The 20,544-nt window shown below is 37.2% G+C and overlaps 1 pseudogene; it reads right to left on the bottom strand.

The window, feature by feature from the left end:
* The window catches only part of LOC110309004 (histone H2A.Z-like), a 34,112-nt pseudogene extending 17,338 nt beyond the window's left edge, over positions 1 to 16,774 (bottom strand).
* Positions 16,775 to 20,544: the final 3,770 nt, after the last annotated feature.

The following is a 20,544-nucleotide window of genomic DNA, read 5'->3' as shown; positions in this document are numbered from 1 at the left end:
TTGGTAGGATTACATTGCGCAGTGACTACAAAAGAAGTAGTAACTTATTTTTGACATGGATATTCTATGAATTTTCATGTGGTGTCCAGTAGATACATCACCACTCCTCTAAAGGGTTACTGTTAAGCACAAAGATGTGACAAAAAGATCAGCCCCTAAATCATCACAGCCAAATTACTTAAAGCAAGCAATTAATTAATGTAGACTTTTTTTTTTTTAATTTGTGTATATACGTTATTTCTCCCTAAAGGCAGGGTTCAAGAGATCACCCTTGGATGTGAGGAAGATAATGCTTTTATAACTCAGAATTAGGGAGTTTTAAAATGGGGCATTTGGCAGTCAAAATAAGTAGGGTTACAAAAGCAGAACCTAAGAACAACAAGTTTGTCATTACAACTTCCTGAAACAAAGATGTATATATATATATACATATATATCTGAGATATATATATATTTGAGACAGGGTTTCTCTGTGTAGCCCTGGCTGTCCTGGAACTCACTTTGTAGACCATGCTGGCCTTGAACTCAGAAATCTGCTTGCCTCTGCCTCCTGAGTGCTGGGATTAAAGGTGTGTGCCACCATGTCTGGCTAACAAAGACATTATTGCAAGGTAGTCAAAGCAAAGTAGTCATTCTAAACTTCAGAAACAAAGGTTGGGGTGCAAGATCGTTATGAAATCTTTTTGAGACAAAGACATGGTTGCTCTCCTGGAACAGGCATGTAGTTAATGTTACAGGTGGTTAATTTGCAGTTACCATTTGTAGTTAAGATTACATGTGGGGGGCATATTTCAATCTTTGAGAAGCAAAGGTTCAAATATGAACAAGAATGATAGTAGTTTATCTTTACTAGAAGATGGTTTTTAAGCCCATGATATAGGCAGGATACATCATTATAATTCCATGTATATATGCATACACTTTACTAGTTTCTACTGTTGATTCTTGTTTCCATTTTAAAGTTATGTATAGTATTCTATGTTGAATCATTTCAGTGAATGGAGATTAGACTTTAAATGGTAGTCAAATGTATGAATACATTCAATAATAGTTCCATAATGCCCCTTCTATTAGCTCAACATGTTTTAGTAATTGTGCTAACAACTGAGTAATGTAAGTTATTTATTTGATGCTTATATCACACTCTCCTGACATAGATGACTGGAGTCTTTGAAACCAGTGAGGATCACCAGCTCTGGAGCATCATCCTTTTCTCTTGGCTCCAGGGGAGAGGACGAGTTCAGGGATAGACATTCTTTCTTTGCAACTCAAGTTGTTTGTATGAATTAGCTGTGACTCACTGGGAAATACAGGTATTCTCTTATATCCTCATGTACTATTTCAAGCAACCTACCTAACAAATATATTTCCTAAAAGAAAGTCAAGGTGATATTGCCTCTAGTGGTTACTTTGCTTCTGAATCAGAACATCAGACAATAAAAATATCCACTTTCTTCAGGAATGATCATAATTGCAAACACAGTCAGTGGGCAAGGGTTAGAGAATGAGAACCAAGCCTTTCTTTTATTAGAAAGAAGAATAAAAAGAAGAGGTTTTGCTATGTGTAAATTTGTTTGTGGTATTTATATTATATTTTCAATAGTGACATGATACTGTAAAAATAATAAATATGCCTTAATATTATCAGGAATCTTGAATTTATTATACACACACACACACACACATATATATACACACATATATACATATACATAATACACATATACATACACACACACACACACACACACACACACATATATATATATATATATATATATATATATATATATAAACATACATACATAATATATATAACTTATCCCCCCACCTCCATCAGGAATACAGGACATCAAGTGAGGGATGGGGTTGCTATCCCACAGTCACATCACTGATACATAATTATTTCTGTCTGAAAGAATTACAGGGATGAAAATGGAGAGAAGCCTGAGGAAAAGAAGGTCCACCAACAGGCTCAGCGTGGGATCTAGCTCAAGGGGAGGTCCCAAGACCTGACACTATTACTGAGGCTATGGAGCACTCACAAAAGGGAATATATCATGACTGCCCTCTGAAAGACCCAGCAAGCAGCTGAAAGAGTCAGATGCAGATATCTGCACCCGGCCAATGAACAGAAGCAGCTGAGCCCTGTTGTTGAATTAGGGAAGGCTGAAAGAAGCTGAGGAGAAGGGAGATCCTGCAGGAGAAAAAGCAGTCTCAATTAATCTGGACCCCCAAGATTTCTCAAACACTGGAACACCAACCAGGCAGCATACACAGCTGATATATGGCCCCCAACACATATACAGTAGAGGATTTCCGGGTCTGTGTTCATTCAGAGAAGATGCACCTAACCCTCAAGAGACTGGAGGCCCCAGGGAGTTTAGAGGTCAGGTGGGCTGGGGGTTGGGGTCATCCACGTGAAGACATCGTGGGGTGGGGAGGAGGTGCGGGATGTGGAACAGTCAGAAGGTGGATAGGAGGTGTGAGGAATGGAATATGGAGTTTAAAAAAGAAATTAAAAATAAAATAAAATAAAAACAACAAAACAAACTTTTGTCCATAGTTTTTAAGTAATATATTTCTGTGTTTATTCCACACATTTCTATAAAGATATCCATGTTTATACATATCAGAAGAAATAGACATAGTTTTCTTAGTAATTTTTTTTCAGAAGAAAACAAATATTGCTTTAAAGTAGGGGTTTTAAAGTTAGAGCTCCCACTTAGGAATTGTTGTCTCTTTAATTGATATAGTGGGAAGATGTTTATACATTGTGGGATATTAAATAAATATTCAGCCTCTACTTACTACATTAGGTTGTTGTATATGGTCAATTTTAGATGGCTAAACATGTCTCCAGATATTGGCAAAAGTCTAATGTGGAGAACTAAAAATTACCTCCAGATGAATAATTTATACAAAATTCTCGTCATGAGATTTCTAGACATACTGGGATATAGAAAAGACATGCCCCAAACCAGATAACTCATATTTTCAACGAGTATAATACTTTAATAATATTATTGAATAATCTGATTCACTAGCTTTTCCTTTAGTGGCTAGTTGTGATTAAAATGTTAATTGTCATCTTAAGAGAACCTAGGTTACTCTAGGAGGAGAGTCTCAGTAAAGGTTTATCCTAATCATTTTGTCCTGTGGCATCTACATGAGCGATTGACTTAATATGAAAACATTTATCCTAACAACAGGTGACACCATTCTCAGGTTTTGCATCTTGAACTATATCTAAGAGAATAAAGCTCATGAGCACTGAGAATACATGCAGTCATTACTCTCTGTTCATGATGCTGGATGCGACTAACTTCTGCAAGTTCCTGACGCCTTGACTTTTACAATGATGGACTATGACCTGGTGTTGTGAGTTAAAATAAACCAAGTTGCTACTTTTTAGTGTGTTTTATTTCAGGAACAGAAAAAAAAACCTACATGTACTAAACTAAGTAATATGGTCAAATCATAAATCATTTCAGCACTCTTTAACAACCAGTTAGAATTATTTAATTATTTATGTCCTTCAAAAGGCATCATCCTTTCTTACATATGGGTATGAGAAACATACACACCCCTTTACACCTCTCTCTTGTTCTCTTTAGATATAGATATAGATATAGATAGATAGATATAGATGCTTTTTATACAATGTACATAAAACTGTACAATTACTACACACTTCCAATGAACCATAAAGTACACTGAGTCATTTAATGACATACTGCTACGACGTCTTTGCCTTGGTCCTGTCTGTCAGTGCTGGGTTACCTTATTTTTTCTAATTTAGGATATGACTAGAATGCATTACTCTCAACAAGGTGTCAGGATTGTAAAGTTGAGGGCAGGCTTATATTTGTCCTAAAGTTGGGAGTTTCCGAGTTAGTTGCCCTCTGCCTAGAGTTTGACTGTGTGTGTATCTAAGCTGCCCTACCACTGGACTCGTGCATACTGTGATGGATCTTCTTAATCTTTTCTGGGATCTTTCCTTTCAATCTCTTGCCATCCCCAGAAACCACATGGAGACCCTGCTGAACTGAGCTAATTTCCTCTACCCAGGAATTACTTTGCCTCTTTCAGTCTCCAGACCCCAGAAATCATATAATTCACCTTGGCCTCCTTACTTCTGCACACAGAGTTACAAGGCAGAAATCACTGGGGTTTGACAACACTGCTTGGTTAAGTTGTAATTTTCATTTTGTGTCGCTCCCCACTGTTGGCCTTTTTCTTCCATGCTGCAGCTCTTGCTGTTTCTTTAATCAGCTCACCTTGCTCTACTGCTCATTTTTGTCAGCATATATGGAAAACACCAGGGTTTTTTTGTTTGTTTTTGTTTTTTTTAATCCAGTCATTTAGAGAAAAATTTAAATGACCTGAGCTGAAATCATCAGTTGGAAGAATTGCGATCCTTGAGGGGAAGCATTGAACAGTGAGGGCTATAACGCTACAGTAGAAGGGAATAATGAAGGAAAAAAGTACAAAGAGACTTACATGGTACCAAATGACTTGAGCAGTAGCCTGTGGCTTCAATGTCCTGATAACAAATTAAGTAAAATTGTGTTACTTGAAATTAAAAGTTGTAAATCAATGTATCAGCTGCAGGAAAAAAATCAAACAAACAAACTATAAAATCAAGACAGCAGTGAAAACCTCTGAACATCTTTGGTCTTAGAAGCAAATGGGTGAAACATTCCTAGCGCTGATTTCAAAGCCCCCTGACTTGATGAATTTTACTTCTTTTTTTCTTTAGTGTATTTGGATGATCTTTCTTTAATTTGAAGATAATAATGGCAATTCCAAACATCATAAACTAGGATTTGTAAACCTGTCAGAAAGCATTCAAATACAGTGAATAGGACTTACACAGAATCTATTTTTTCATCTTGAACTAAAATATTTTTCATAAGTGTGAAAGCATTATTTTTTATCTCAAATATGTCGGTGTTGGGTTTATTAATGTGGTTTATTCATGGGTATTTTAATTATTCTTATTTCCCCAAACCTATGTTTTAGCATGTTCACAACACAAAGTAGGACCCAGTAGCAAAGGAGAAAATGAAGAAGTATCTGTAGGTACTTCTCGAACAAATGTAATAAGTAAAGACTACAAATAGTGGATTTGTGAGTATTGAGATATAACTTTGGATTCCAAACCTACTTTGTAAAAATACATGTCTTCAGTTCTCTGATAAAAGTTAGATCCTTGATGTACTAAAATGATTATTTTTTTTAAATTATATAAGGCAGACCAACAAGAAAATGAAATACTTAGTGAAATAACTTCTAATTGTAATTAGGGAGCATATTTGAAATTGGACTGAAAATAGTATAGAGTGTACTGGATGTTGGAGATGATCCTTAGCTGTGTGTGTGTGTGTGTGTGTGTGTGTGTAACATGGGACAATCTACTGATGAAGTTTCTATTCCAGTATGTTCTTGCCACATGGGACTTGACATCTGAGCTAAGTGGGGGAAGATAATGAGGTTTCCTAAGCATTTGTGAATAACCATCTCTAGCTTCAGGCCACAGAGGAAACAAACTTTCCTTCTTGTCTTTCTTCCCTTTTCGTCTTTTCCTCTGTAATGATTAGCTTTAGTTTGCAACTTTACACTTTGTTAAAGAAATCTGTTAATGAGGAATTACCTAGATCAGCCTGACTAGTGGTCATACACATGAGACTTTTCTTAATTGCTAGTTAATTTAGGACGGCCTACACCACTATAGTCAATGATAACCCTGGCCTGAGCTAGAAATGGGAAACAAGCTATTAAGTCCCAATTCTTTTGTGGTCTTTGCTTCGGTTCCAGCCTCTGGGTTTCTGCCTTAAGTCTCTTAACTTCACTTGATGATTACATTTAACTTGTTAGAATAAATAAACATTCACTTGGGTTTCTTTTGGTTAGTGTTTTATCACCGCAACAGAAATCACACCTCGAAACCCTGAAACAGCTTACCATACCACTGTTCAGTTTCCATCTCCTGATTATCATGGTTAATAATTATGCTGAACTGCCTACCGTAGTTTGCTCACTTCCCCCAAAGCTTAGTAGGGAGTAGAGCTGTTATCAGTATCATCACAAGTGCTACACTGTGGCTCCTCAGAAGAGCCATGGGCTGTGTGACCAAAACCTCAAAGGCAGGAATGTTCTCCACTTAAGTCCTTAGGAGAAATAAAGCGATCTCACAAACAACATTGGCTATTACTGTTGGTTTGGTTGCCTGTTAAAAGGTAAAGGTAAGTCCTATTCCTGAGCATAGTGCATACTATAGATGCAAGATTTGCCAGAGTTGGATCTAAACTGAAAACCTCTTTTCTGTGTTTGCCCTTGCAACACTAGAGCATACTCTGTAACCTGTAGATAAAAGATGCAGTTAGGAGTCCTCTCCAGTTCTAGGACCTATGAGCTATAACAATAGCCAACATGAAAAGACATTTTTAAAGGGGAAATAGTGGTATTCTTTTCTTGGGAGCAAGCCAACAGCTTGCTTAATTGGACTGGTTAAGTAGGAGAGAAATGGTGTCCAGTCCTGGAAAGCAAATCATTTTTATATAAGATCTATGGATCTTAGAAAAGAAGCTACTACTGCCAATTTGGTGAACTCTAACACTTCTCCTTAAGTCTACAGATAAGTGTACCTCTCACCCCTCATCAAACAATCCCCTTTTTAGAGAAAATGAAGATCACTACAGAAATCTACAAGTGATAATAAAGCTTAGATGACTGAATCCAGCCACAGTCACCTAAGGGTCAGGGTACATCACAGAAGAAGGGATGTGTGACTGTACATCCTGAATGATTGTGACACTCAAAAGGCCAGAAAGTCTGATGTGGTGAAAGTTGGATCCAAGAAATTACAGGGAAACTATACTTGTTGAAACCTCAGTAATATTACTGCCTAAGTACAACTAGAACAATGATGATATCAGCCAACATTTAAACATTGAAGAGAGAAATGTGAAGGTGTCCTATGCCTAGAAAATCTACTACACAAAAATAATGACAGTAGAGAAGGAGAATTAGTCTCTTCCATGAGAGTCCCTTAATTCATTATCCAATACAAATGGTCAGCCCTGAAGTCATATACACTAAGCCAAAGCAAACAAAGTAAGCAGTCCACATTATACACACACACACACACATATACAAACACACACATGAATATATAACAATAATGAAAAGAATAAAGACCACCCACTTTATTTTTTTTGCATGTAAATACTAATTTATTTTAATGCATACTTTAAGTACAAGAGATATATTCATAAAATTAAATCCAAAGTAATAAAAAAATCATAAATGTCCTTACAATACAATACAATACAATACAATACAAGGAAGCTACAGAAGATATTAGTGACTTTTAATGATAGCTAATTTTATATATGTGTATATCTATACAAAACAGTATTACACACTGTTCACAATCTTTGAGTTAATATGAAAACTATAGAGGGCAGAACAGGGAGTCAAGTGTTATCACAGTAAGAGAGAAGTGAGGCAAGGGGGTAAGAAAAGTCTTTGAGCCGGGCGTGGTGGCGCACGCCTTTAATCCCAGCACTCGGGAGGCAGAGGCAGGCGGATTTCTGAGTTCGAGGCCAGCCTGGTCTACAAAGTGAGTGCCAGGACAGCCAGGGCTACACAGAGAAACCCTGTCTCGAAAAAACCAAAAAAAAAAAAAAAAAAAAAAAAAAAAGAAAAGTCTTTGAGAGTCTGAAATAATTCTGAAAATATGAGAAATGAGCTCAGTCATAGATGCAGTGCTTGCCTAGCAATTATGAAGCCCTGGCTTTATTCCTAGCACCATACACAAGGGAAAAACAGAGGTGAGGGCTGCTGAGATGGCTCAGGGTTAACAGTGATTGCTATGAAAGCAGAAGGACCAGAGTTGAGATCCCTATCACCTACTGAAAAGCTAAACAGAGCTGCACATGCACCTATGACTCCAGTGGTGAGGACAGGGAACAGGGATGAATGATAGAGCAGAAGGCCCTGGTTTTGGACAATGCACATAGGCATGTGTAGACACACCCATACACACACACACAGAGTGAGAAAGGGAAGGTGGAAAATGTGAGTGATACCTTCCCATATTCTGAAAATAGTTACACTAGAAAAGGCTTTGTTGAGTATATTGTTAGTTAATTTTGGACAAATTTCAGTCAAAAACAAATAACCTTCACAGTAGTCCTAGAAGCTAGTATTTCTTTTTTTTTTTAAATTAGGTAATTTCCTCAATTACATTTCCAATGCTATCCAAAAAGTCCCCAATACACTCCCCCCCCCCAGTCCCCCACCCACCCACCCCCACCCCTTGGCCCTGGCATTCCCCTGTACTGGGACATATAAAGTTGGCAAGTCCAATGGGCATCTCTTTCCAGTGATGGCTTACTAGGCCATCTTATGATACAAATGCAGCTAGAGACAAGAGCTCTGGGGTACTAGTTAGTTCATAATAATGATCCACCTATGGGGTTGCAGTTCCCTTTAGCTCCTTGGGTACTTTCTCTAGCTCCTCCATTGGGGCCCTATGATCCATCCAATAGCTGACTGTGAGCATCCACTTCTGTGTTTGCTAGGCCCCAGCATTGTCTCACAAGAGACAGCTATATCTGGGTCCTTTCAGCAAAATCTTGCTAGTGTATGCAATGGTGTCAGCGTTTGGAAGCTGATTATGGGATGGATCCCTGGATATGGCAGTCTTTAGATGGTCCATCTTTTCTTCACAGCTCCAAACTTTATCTCTGTAACTCTTTCCATGGGTGTTTTGTTCCCAATTCCAAGAAGGGGCACAGTGTCCACACTTTGGTCTTCGTTCTTCTTGAGTTTCATGCGTTTAACAAATTGTATCTTATATCTTGGGTATCCTAAGTTTTTGGGCTAATATCCACTTATCAGTGAGTACATATTGTGTGAGTTCCTTTGTGAATATGTTACCTCACTCAGAATGATGCCCTCCAGATCCATCCATTTGCCTAGGAATTTCATAAATTCATTCCTTTTAATAGCTGAGTAGTACTCCATTGTGTAAATGTACCACATTTTCTGTATCCATTCCTCTGTTGAGGGGCATCTGGGTTCTTTCCAGCTTCTGGCTATTATAAATTAGGCTGCTATGAACATAGTGGAGCATGGGTCCTTCTTACCGGTTGGGACATCTTCTGGATATATGCCCAGGAGAGGTATTGCTGGATCCTCTGGTAGTATTATGTCCAATTTTCTGAGGAACCGCCAAACTGATTTCCAGAGTGGTTGTACCAGCTTGCAATCCCAACAACAATGAAGGAGTGTTCCTCTTTCTCCACATCCTTGCCAGCATCTGCTGTCACCTGAATTTTTGATCTTAGCCATTGTGACTGGTGTGAGGTGGAATCTCAGGGTTGTTTTGAGTTGCATTTCCCTGATGATTAAGGATGTTGAACATTTTTTTCAGGTGCTTCTCTGCCATTCGGTATTCCTCAGGTGAGAATTCTTTGTTCAGTTCTGAGCCCCATTTTTTAACGGGGTTATTTGATTTTCTGAAGTCCACCTTCTTGAGTTCCTTATATATATTGGATATTAGTCCCCTATCTGATTTAGGATAGGTAACGATCCTTTCCCAATCTGTTGGTGGTCTTTTTGTCTTATTGACGGTGACCACCCACTTTAAGGGCAGTGAGGAGATAAAGGAGTTATTGGAGGGAGGAAATTATGGGGAGAAGTGATGTAAGTTTTCAAATTATTATTAATTTTTGAAGATAATAATTACAGAAGGCACCGATATAGGAGGATTTGGGAATGGGGGTAAGACAGGGGATAAGAGAAAGCAATAGGGGAATATATATTTGATGAAAATAGATTATACATATATATATATAAAACTTTCAAAGCATAAATAATACATACTGTGTGCAAAATGGAGGGCACCCTCTCCTAACAGGGCTTCCTCTTCTCTGTCTAACCTTATTTGGTGAGCTCGACGCCCACATTCTCTAACTGAGGAATATCACCTAGTCTTTGATGAAATCCCAGCTTTAACTTTTTACCAGCACCTGGAATGCCTCTCCTCTCAAATGAGGCATGTCTGGTGCCTTAAGCCTCAGCCAATGCACATTCCCCTGAAACACCTATTCCCGCTCTCCGAGGTTTATATAGCCCTTGCTCACCCCAAATAAAGAGCGCAAGCTGTTTCACTGACTATTGTTGAAGAGAGCTCTTCCACTGAATATCGTCCTAACGAGCTATAACATTGAAATTCTCAGAAATGGCTGTTGTCGTCTTGCCCCCTGCACCCCAATCACTCTCAGTCAGGCCAAGTTCTGCTGGCCCACAAGTTTCTGTGTACCACAGTGATGCCTGAACAGCGGGAGGGAGGAAGAAGAGTGAGGACCTATGTAGCATTTTTGGAAGTATTTTATATTGCATTTGATTTTAGGATATACATAGTCTGTGCATTAGGGAATAATTATATTTTAAGGGCATAATGTGAAATAGCTCCCATTCTCTGCATAGCAATATCTAAGCCAACATACAGGCAGAATCATAGGGTTACCAGAGGCGAACAGTAAGTTCTAGACTAAAAACACAACTTTTTATTGTCTATATTGCCACACTCAAATTCATTTAGTTATCTTACTCTTTGTTTTGGCAAGTGTAAGATGGGTACATTCTTATTTCCTGATTATTATGAATATTAAATAAGGCACTAACATCCTGGCAATCATGATAAATATACTAATTAGTTTTAAGTTTAGAGAAAAATAGAAGCTGATTTTTGTGAAAGCCTAGATATAAGTTGTTTGAATACATACAAAAATTGCTTTGAGAAAATTACTGTAAAATGTTTCTGTTGAATACTGTCAAATAAACATAATCAACTGTAAGTTTTGAAAGAAGGATGATTTGAAATCCTACATCACTGATAATTACTATCAAATGCTGGAGTTCATAAGTAGGTAACTGTGAAGATTTTTTTCCACAGAGGAAGTGAGGGGTTTTTTGTAATTAATTTATTTTTAACACTCCATATTCCATTCCCCACCACCCCACTATGATCCACCTCCCGACTGCTCCACATCCCACACCTCCTCCCCAGGCCCGCTGTCTCCCTATAGATGCTCCCACCCCCTACCCCAACGCATTTGGAATCATGGTGCAAAGTGCTCACCTTTTAGTGAAAACCTCAATAGTGAAATCTACTTGAGGCTTAGGTTAAGCGTGGGTAGATAATATAATTTGGTAAGTACATTTAATAAAAAATGTACATTTAATAAACCATGTATTCTCATTATCATTAGTCTTATACTTATTCTTCATTAAATAAAATTTCTATCTGGAAGTAACTTATAAGATCAATTAATAATTATAAACTAATAATTCTTTTTGCATTACAAATCAACATAAGTACAGAAAGAGACATAGAGAAACAAAAGAACACATGAAGAACATTTCAGTGGATTGTGTTCGCAATCACTATCTACTCCAATTTTAGATTTTCATTTTGGCATTGGGAAAATATCTCTTTTCCTAAAACCAAATCAAAGTCATTTGTAGAAATATTTTTTTCATGAATAAATTAGTGCTTATACTATATTTATACTTGAATGTATGCTATTAAGTCAAATATATATCTACAGTTTTATTTATGCATTCCTTTTTGCAAGCTAATGTATTTTTGTTATTATATAAGCAAAATGTGTTCTCTATTTTGTTGTCCAAGGATGATCTGACTTAGCTCTGCCACTTCTGTAAAGAAGGGAGGTACATGATTCATCAATGAACTGTATTGATGGCTGCATTTCTGAGGACATAGTAAACACAAAATAACATACTCCACCAAATTTACAACATGCCTCATAATAGAAATGACAGCAATTAAAACAAATTATCAGCTGTAGACCCTGAATATTTGCTTGTCCAGAAGGTTGATTCATTGAAACATGAATACCAAGCTGTATTTTATGAGAAATGGCGATATATGGTAGTTAATTGTTTTAGATAACATCAGGAAAAGAAAGTTCCCCTTGTGGGATTGCATTTCTACAAGAAGGGAGAGACAAAAAAGTTTCTTTCTCCATCTTGTGAGGATAGATATAGAGAGTGGCTGTCTACATCCTAAGAAGCAGGTTCTTACCAAGAGCCAACTCTGCTAGTTCTTATACTCTGCATTTCTGTAATGAAAACTGTCATAAATATGCTGTATATTGTTTAAGCCACTCCGTTGTTTTAGCAGACAGGACTAACTAAGACATGTTTGTAGAAATGTGTACTAATACATTTTGCCTCTTGAATTTAACGAGTAGGGAACAATCAAAGTTAAAACACAAATTCTCCAAGCATTTTTTGAAGCAGGTTTTGAATGAATCCCTATTTGTGTGTGACCATTGACAATGTGCCCTTCAGTTGTTCTCATTTCTGCATCTGGAGATGACAGAGTACAATGTTCTAGTATTTTGGAAAGAATACTGAGAAAGCCTTAGTTCTTTTACTGACAATATAATAAGATCTCTAGTCTTGTAGTGTGCTTTAATTGTTGAGGATAAGCCCCTCCAAACATTTAAAGAGGTCTGTTTCCAAATGGCTTCTTATCCTGGTTCACATAATTCAAAAGACTAGGGCATTTAGTATGCTCTTTGCTGTTTATAGAAGTCTCTTGAAGAATCATTCATATACATGTATGCCAGATTTCTGAGTTGTTCCAAGTTGATATACATACATAAATACAAGCACACATACAGAGAGGGAGAGGGAGAGGGAGAGGGAGAGGGAGAGGGAGAGGGAGAGGGAGAGGGAGAGGGAGAGGGAGAGGGAGAGGGAGAGGGAGAGGGAGAGGGAGAGGGAGAGGGAGAGGGAGAGGGAGAGGGAGAGGGAGAGAGAGAAAGGATGTATAAATATATCAACCTATGGGTTGAACTCTGTAGTTAAAGAAAAGGCCAAAAGTTCTACTAGTAAGAAGTGTTAGGTAAAGACATTGAATTATTTTAGGATGCAATGTAATATACAGTCCTAGATTTCTCTTGTGTGAACTCTTAACCTTGTTTTCCTTGCTTTATAGAGTCTCCTGCCTGAAAAACCTGGGGAATTTTTGGTAGATGCTTCCATTCTAATCATTGCAGGTACTCTGTTTCCTCACTTATAGTGAGGCACAGAGGAAAAAAATCTTGAAGTTCCAGGAATCATAATAGTCCAACAGATACAGCACACACATCGATTAAACCCAAACTTCTGGTGGCATCGACATTGTTTTCTTTACTTAATGAATAGATAGATTACGTGTGTATTCTATTCACTTATAGCTAAATGGATGTGGCTGTGAAATAATGTGAGGAGGATCATTGTTCTTGACTCTTTTATGACAGGAAAGTCCAGGGACATGTACCTATCCCTTTGTTAATACCCCTCAGTGAACTATATCCAAATCAAAGGATGGTCCTGAATACTGTGTTTGAACGATCTTGGAAGGAGATCATCTTCACCCTTACCTATAGCTTTGTGCTTGGGTAAAAATAATATAAAATAGGTTATTCAACTTCTTTTTTGCCTTGAAAAACTATTTAAAGGATAACATCTCTACTTTGGCTCATAGATTTAGATGTTTAAACATATATTAGTAGAGAAAAAAGAAGAAAAGATAGGGAAGGATGGAGGGAAAGAGAAAATGTTGGGAGTAACAAAAAAAGTAAGAGAATATGACTATTTAGAGGAATAGCTAAAGAAAGTTTAAGTTAAAAAACATAACTCCAATGACAAGATTTCTCTAAATAGTGCCTTTAAAAAATATAATATAGCCAGCTATGGACACAATTATTGATTATTAATTAATGATTAATCCATAAATTGATTTGTAAATTGGGCACATAATCCACTCACCTCTCATCAGTGTCACCAGCTGGGTAACACATATTCAATGGAGCCCTTAGAGGTCACGTTATATATAAACCAAAATATAAAATATATTAAGTAGTCCTACCTAACAGCCTCAGTTTGAATAACAATGTGAATCCTAATAAAGATGAAAACTTTCAATCATTTTGTACAACTCACATGTCTATTTTCCTACAGCGGCTTGCTTCTGATATTATCCACTACTATATCATATTATCCAAGGTTGTCCACTTCTATATTTGTCTTGGATATTGTCCACTCTTGTAACTGCTTGTGTTTGAGATTGTCTATTCCTGTATATGTTTTGTCTGATACTATCAACTACATGCACTATAAAAGAAAGCTCATATAAACGATGCTATTTGAAATATGTTCAGAAACAATGGCATGGAAAATACAGATTAAATGTTATAAATCAACTACGTAAGAAATTTGCTTTTCAATATACTGTGCATCAGAAATAATACATCTTCTCACTATCTCCTTTGTGCTAAAAATAAATGGAATCTTTATGACTCTGTCTAGCTCATAGACTAGTTTATATTACTGAGATGTTCGATGGTAAAAAACTAGAATATCCAAATTAAAAGAAAAAAAAGCCTCACTTATATAGGTACATATATTGTTTTCTAAAAAAGACAGTATTCTTTCCTATTTTAGTGAGTATGGGTAATTTATAATTGATTATAATTAGTGCCTGCTCTGGGTTGTATCTGAACACAACATTGCCTGGGTTTAACTTGACCCAAATGTCTCCCTTTTACGACTGGTTTTCTACAAGGTTTCCAATATAGAGTCTGCTGATCTTTAGCCAAGATTTTCTGAGGCAAATTCATTTGTGCATTTTCCTGATCCAGGATTAACTATCTAGCATTTTGGCCCATTCAGCTTCAAAGCTGGCAAATGCCATGAGAAAGAAATTGGTCTCACACGTCAAGGCTGATCATTGCAATTCTGTAAACATTCTAAGATCTTTGTGGGATTTCACGTCACTATGAAGAAGCAAGTGTGACAACTAAGAGCTCAGCTGTTAGGGATCCTAGGTGGAAAAGAAGCCAGTGCTTATCGACCATCATGGTCAATTAGAACCTCCCCTTGTGACTCTCAATGCTTGTTTGCTTCGTTTTCAGATATCTGTCCCTAGAAATTCTTTGTTTCCTAAACCTTGACATTACAGAGGATTACATGCTAGTTAACAGTAGCTTTCCATATACCTTCTTGTGTTTCACACAGCCCAATTTTTATAAAATCCTATATGAAAGAACTGTCAGGGCTTTGAGATAGTAAAACCTTCAGTTTTGCTTTCTTTGTTTGGTTGGATTTTCTGCTTTTGTTATTTGTGTGTGTGTGTGTGTGTGTGTGTGTGTGTGTGTGTGTGTGTGTGTGTGTGTGTGTTTGTTTTTCATTGCAGGACTGCAGAAACACTGAGTGATCTCAAGGTAACTCTGCTTGCAGGATGGTCAACATTGTTCAGAACTCAATCTTTATATATAGTATAGATTAAGTATGTCTAGGCTTTCTAGGCATCTTTAGTGGAAGGTTCTCCTTCTTCCAAGTATCTCTCAAATCTGATACAGAAAATTGTTCAGCCATATACATTTCTATTGTATCACCTCATATTTTTCCTGTGTTACACACTCTGGAAACCTGCTTGTGTATGCTTCAAATGCCAGTTTCACCATTCTATCTGATCTGTCGGTCTGCCTGCCTGTCTGGCTATTGATCAATTGATGTATCATAATCATCTCTCTATATACTGTGTATTGTCTGCCTATCTATGTAGTATCTATCTGTCTATCTGTCTGTCTGTCTATCTATCTATCTATCTATCTATCTATCTATCTATCTAATAATAGATTCTATTTTAAAGTTCTTCATATACTGGTTCTTAGAAATCTCATTTTCTATAATGCTTCAGTGTCTTTTTAGAGGTATAAGACTCAAAATCTAAGAATTCCATTCACATTTCACTTTTGTTTTGAACATCTACATCTACATTTTATTTAAAATATTTTCTGTTTTTTAACTCACCACTTATTTTGGGGGAGTGTCACTTTTTTTGTTTTTCATTCTGGTTGTTTGGTTGGTTGGTTTCGGTTTGGACTACGACCTTACTGAGCTTATACATCAGAATGCACATAATGTTTATACCGAACCAAACTTTTTTACTATAATTCCTGCATCACAGTTAAAATTTTCCCAGTTTTTAAAAACACAGTCAACTCAACCAAACACACTACTTTAGAATCAATAGCTTATTTGATGCCACAATAATACTTAAATATGGCCAAGACTTGAATGCAGAAATTTGGTTGGTTGGAAGGCTAATTAAGCCTCCAACTTGCTCAATAGAATCACAAAAAGACCAAACTATATTTTTCACAGAGAAATGGTCCACTGGAATTACTAACATTGCACAGTGGTTAAGAATATTTAGAGTCCTGAGATAACAAGGAATCCAGTCATCCAAAGTCTCCTGCTGTCCCTTCTTCCCAATCAGATTTATGGATGTGAGGAATGACACCACCACCAGCAATTAGCCTTGATCAGATAGTCCAATTCTTTATCTCCACGAATAGCAGGTTGCAAGTGACCAGCGGTAATACAATTTACCTTTAAATCTTTTGATGCATTCCCAGACAAAGCAAGTAACTTTGTGAAGAGGTTGTCCACCAGAGTGGAAATAATGTCTGTACCAAAACAAATGTTTGTTACATCCAGAATAGATGACTGTCCTGTACATAGACCTGGCTGTCCCCAAATGTCCGTGCTGGGTGTCCTATATTTCAGGTGTCTGTGAATACATCCCACAAGGAACTGAAACCCAGGGAACTATGGGTGGGGAAATAATCTTTGTCTTGTCCTTTCCACTGTCCTTTCCAACCTTATTGCCAGCCATGTAAGAGTGTGCTGAAGCCCCAACAAGCAAGGAAAAGACAAAGCCAGGAGGATACTCAGTAAGATCCCTGCATACATTCTTCCATCCATACAGTGATTCAAATTGTGCTTTATTTTTTTTAATACAGTAAATTCCCTAAATCCTCCATCTTTATGAAAACAACTAACTAGTACCCCCAGAGCTCGTGTCTCTAGGTGCATATGTAGCAGAAGATGGCCTAGTCGGCCATCATTGGGAAGAGAGGCCACTTGATCTTACAAACTTTATATGCCTTAGTACAGGGGAATGCCAGGGCCAAGAAGTAGGAGTGAATGGGTAGGGGAGTTGGGGGGGAGGGTATGGGGGACTTTAGGGATAGCATTTAAAATGTAAAATAAGAAAATACCGAAGTAAAAAAAGAAGAAAATTTATCAAACAGTAAAAAATAAAATAAAATAAAATAGTACCTGACTGAACTTATTTCTAGTCCTCATTTATTAGGATGGAAAACAAAGCTGTTTTTTAACCGTTTTATTTGCTTAGTATACTAACATGAATGAGGTATTAACTCATTAAGATATTAACTTTATATTATAAGATATTAACTTTATTAAGTCATCTCAAATAATTAAACTAGGACTTGAAAGAGTAGTATTCCCTTTGTAATGTAAATTGTATAAAATCAAATAATAACATATCTTCTGTCTGTGTGTGCAGTGTGCACACATTTTTAATTAATTAATATATTTATTTATAACTAAACATCTAACAACTGAGAAAATCTAAGGACCATGAGATTTTGGAACAGAATTCTACTAGACTTTGAAAAATGCAACTTCCAATACTCCTCATATTATTCCAAAAATAGAAACAGAAGGAATATTGTGCAATATATATCCTGATTATAGTTTCTCTCCCTAGTGTCTCTCCAGTTCCTCCCCCACCTCCCTTTACTTTTTGGTATACTCCCTTTCTGTCTCTCATAAGGACAGGTTTCAAGCTTGCAATCCCACCAACAATGGAGGAGTGTTCCTCTTTCTCCACATCCTCGCCAGCATCTGCTGTCACCTGAATTTTTGATCTTAGCCATTCTGACTGGTGTGAGGTGGAATCTCAGGGTTGTTTTGATTTGCATTTCCCTGATGATTAAGGATGTTGAACATTTTTTCAGGTGCTTCTCTGCCATTCGGTATTCCTCAGGTGAGAATTCTTTGTTCAGTTCTGAGCCCCATTTTTTAATGGGGTTATTTGACTTTCTGGAGTCCACCTTCTTGAGTTCTTTATATATATTGGATATTAGTCCCTTATCTGATTTAGGATAGGTGAAGATCCTTTCCCAATCTGTTGGTGGTTTTTTTGTCTTATTGATGGTGTCTTTAGCCTTGCAGAAGCTTTGTAGTTTCATGAGGTCCCACTTGTCAATTCTCGATCTTACAGCACAAGCCATTACTGTTCTATTCAGGAATTTTTCCCCTGTGCCCATATCTTCAAGGCTTTTCCCCACTTTCTCCTCTATAAGTTTCAGTGTCTCTGGTTTTATGTGAAGTTCCTTGATCCACTTAGACTTGACCTTAGTACAAGGAGATAGGAATTGCAAGCTTGTACAACCACTCTGGAAATCAGTCTGGCGGTTCCTCAGAAAATTGGACATAGTACTACCGGAGGATCCAGCAATACCCCTCCTGGGCATATATCCAGAAGATGTCCCAACCGGTAAAAAGGACACATGCTCCACTATGTTCATAGCAGCCCTATTTATAATAGCCAGAAGCTGGAAAGAACCCAGATGTCCCTCAACAGAGGAATGGATACAGAAATTATGGTACATTTACACAATGGAGTACTACTCAGCTATTAAAAAGAATGAATTTATGAAATTCCTAGCCAAATGGATGGACCTGGAGGGCATCATCTTGAGTGAAGTAACACAATCACAAAAGAACTCACACAATATGTATTCATTGATAAGTGGATATTAGCCCAAAACTTAGGATACCCAAGATATAAGATACAATTTGATAAACGCATGAAACTCAAGAAGAATGAAGACCAAAGTGTGGACACTGTGCACCTTCTTAGAATTGGGAACAAAACACCCAGGGAAGGAGTTACAGAGACAAAGTTAGTAGCTGTGATGAAAGGATGGACCATTTAGAGACTGCTGTATCCAGGGATCCGTCCCATAATCAGCTTCTAAACGCTGACACCATTGCATACACTAGCAAGATTTTGCTGAAAGGACCCAAATATAGCTGTCTCTTGTGAGATGATGCAGGGGCCTAGCAAACACAGGAGTGGATGTTCACAGTCAGCTATTGGATGTATCACAGGGCTCCCAATGGAGAAGCTAGAGAAAGTACCCAAGGAGCTAAAGGGATCTGCAACCCTATTGTTGGAACAACATGATGTACTAACCAGAACCCTGGAGCTCTTGTCTCTAGCTGCATATGTATCGAAAGATGGTCTAGTCGGCCATCAATGGAAAGAGAGGCCCATTGGACTTGCAAACTTTATATGCCCCAATATAGGGGAATGCCAGGGCCAAAAGAATGGGAATGGGTGGGTAGGGAAGTGGGGGGCGCTATGGGGGACTTTTGGGATAGTATTGGAAATGTAATTGAGGAAAATATGTAATAAAAATATATAAAAAATAAAATAAAATAAAAAAAAAGAAAAAAAAATAAGGACAGGTTTCTAAGAGACAATAATAAATTATAACAAAAGAAAATACAATAAGAGAAAAACAAATATGGGATATCAAATTTGAACAAGACTAAATAATAAAGGAAAAAGAGCCCAAGAGAAGGAACAATTACAAGAGACACACTTGTGTGCAAACATAGGAATCTCATAAAAAAAAAACACTAACTTGAAGCCATATTAAATATGTGGAGGTCCTGGGACAGACCACTGCAGGCCCTGCACATGCTGTTTCAGTCTTTGTTAGTAAATGTGAGGTTTGCCCATGCTGACTTAGAGGGCCTTGTTTTCTTTGTGACTTCTGTTCTCTCTGGCGCTTACATTATCTCTGCCTCCTCTTCCATGGAATTCCTTGAGCCCTAACTAGAGGAATTTGATGCTTTTTTTTATTATTATTATGAAGATATTTCTGCAATGCACATTAAAACCAGGGCTAGTCAGTTTTGTTTTGTTTTGTTTTGTTTTGATACAGGATTGTTTTAGCTATCCTTGATGTTTTTGTTTCCATATGAAGCTGAATATTAACCTTTTGAGATCTTTGTAGAATTGTGTTGGAATGAAAATGGGAATTATAGATCCCTAGGGTAAGATGGGTACTTTCTCTATATTAATCAGACATATTATTTGGAATAGATCTTTCTAACTTCTGGTATAGTCTTCATTTTCTTCCTTCAGTGACCAGGTGTTTTATCGTAAATGTCTTCGCTTGCCTGGTTAGAGATTTGGGGAGGTAGTTTAGATGATTTGAAGCTGTCATGAACTGTTAATCCCCTGATTTCTCTCAGTGTGTTCATCACTCATATCCAGGAGGGCTACCAACTTTTTGAGTCAATTTTGTATCCAGCTACTTTGCTGAAAGTGTTTAACAGCTGAAGGATATTTCCAGCGAAAATTTTAGAAGCACATATGGATAAATATCATATCATCTGCAAATGAAGGTACTTTGAATTCTTTCTTTCCAAGTTATGTGCCCTTGATCTACACTATTTGTTTTATTGCTGTAGCTGAAACTTCAACTACTATACCAAATAGGTATGGAAAGAGTGGACAACCTTTTCTTGTGCCTGATATTAGTGAAATTCCCTTGAGTT

The sequence above is a fragment of the Mus caroli genome, unplaced genomic scaffold (assembly GCF_978045245.1).
Source record: "Mus caroli unplaced genomic scaffold, Mus_caroli_1 scaffold_12, whole genome shotgun sequence".
In the NCBI taxonomy this organism is placed as follows: Eukaryota; Metazoa; Chordata; class Mammalia; order Rodentia; family Muridae; genus Mus; species Mus caroli.
Note: the sequence above shows the minus strand (reverse complement) of the source record. Positions and strands in the feature narration are given on the sequence as shown.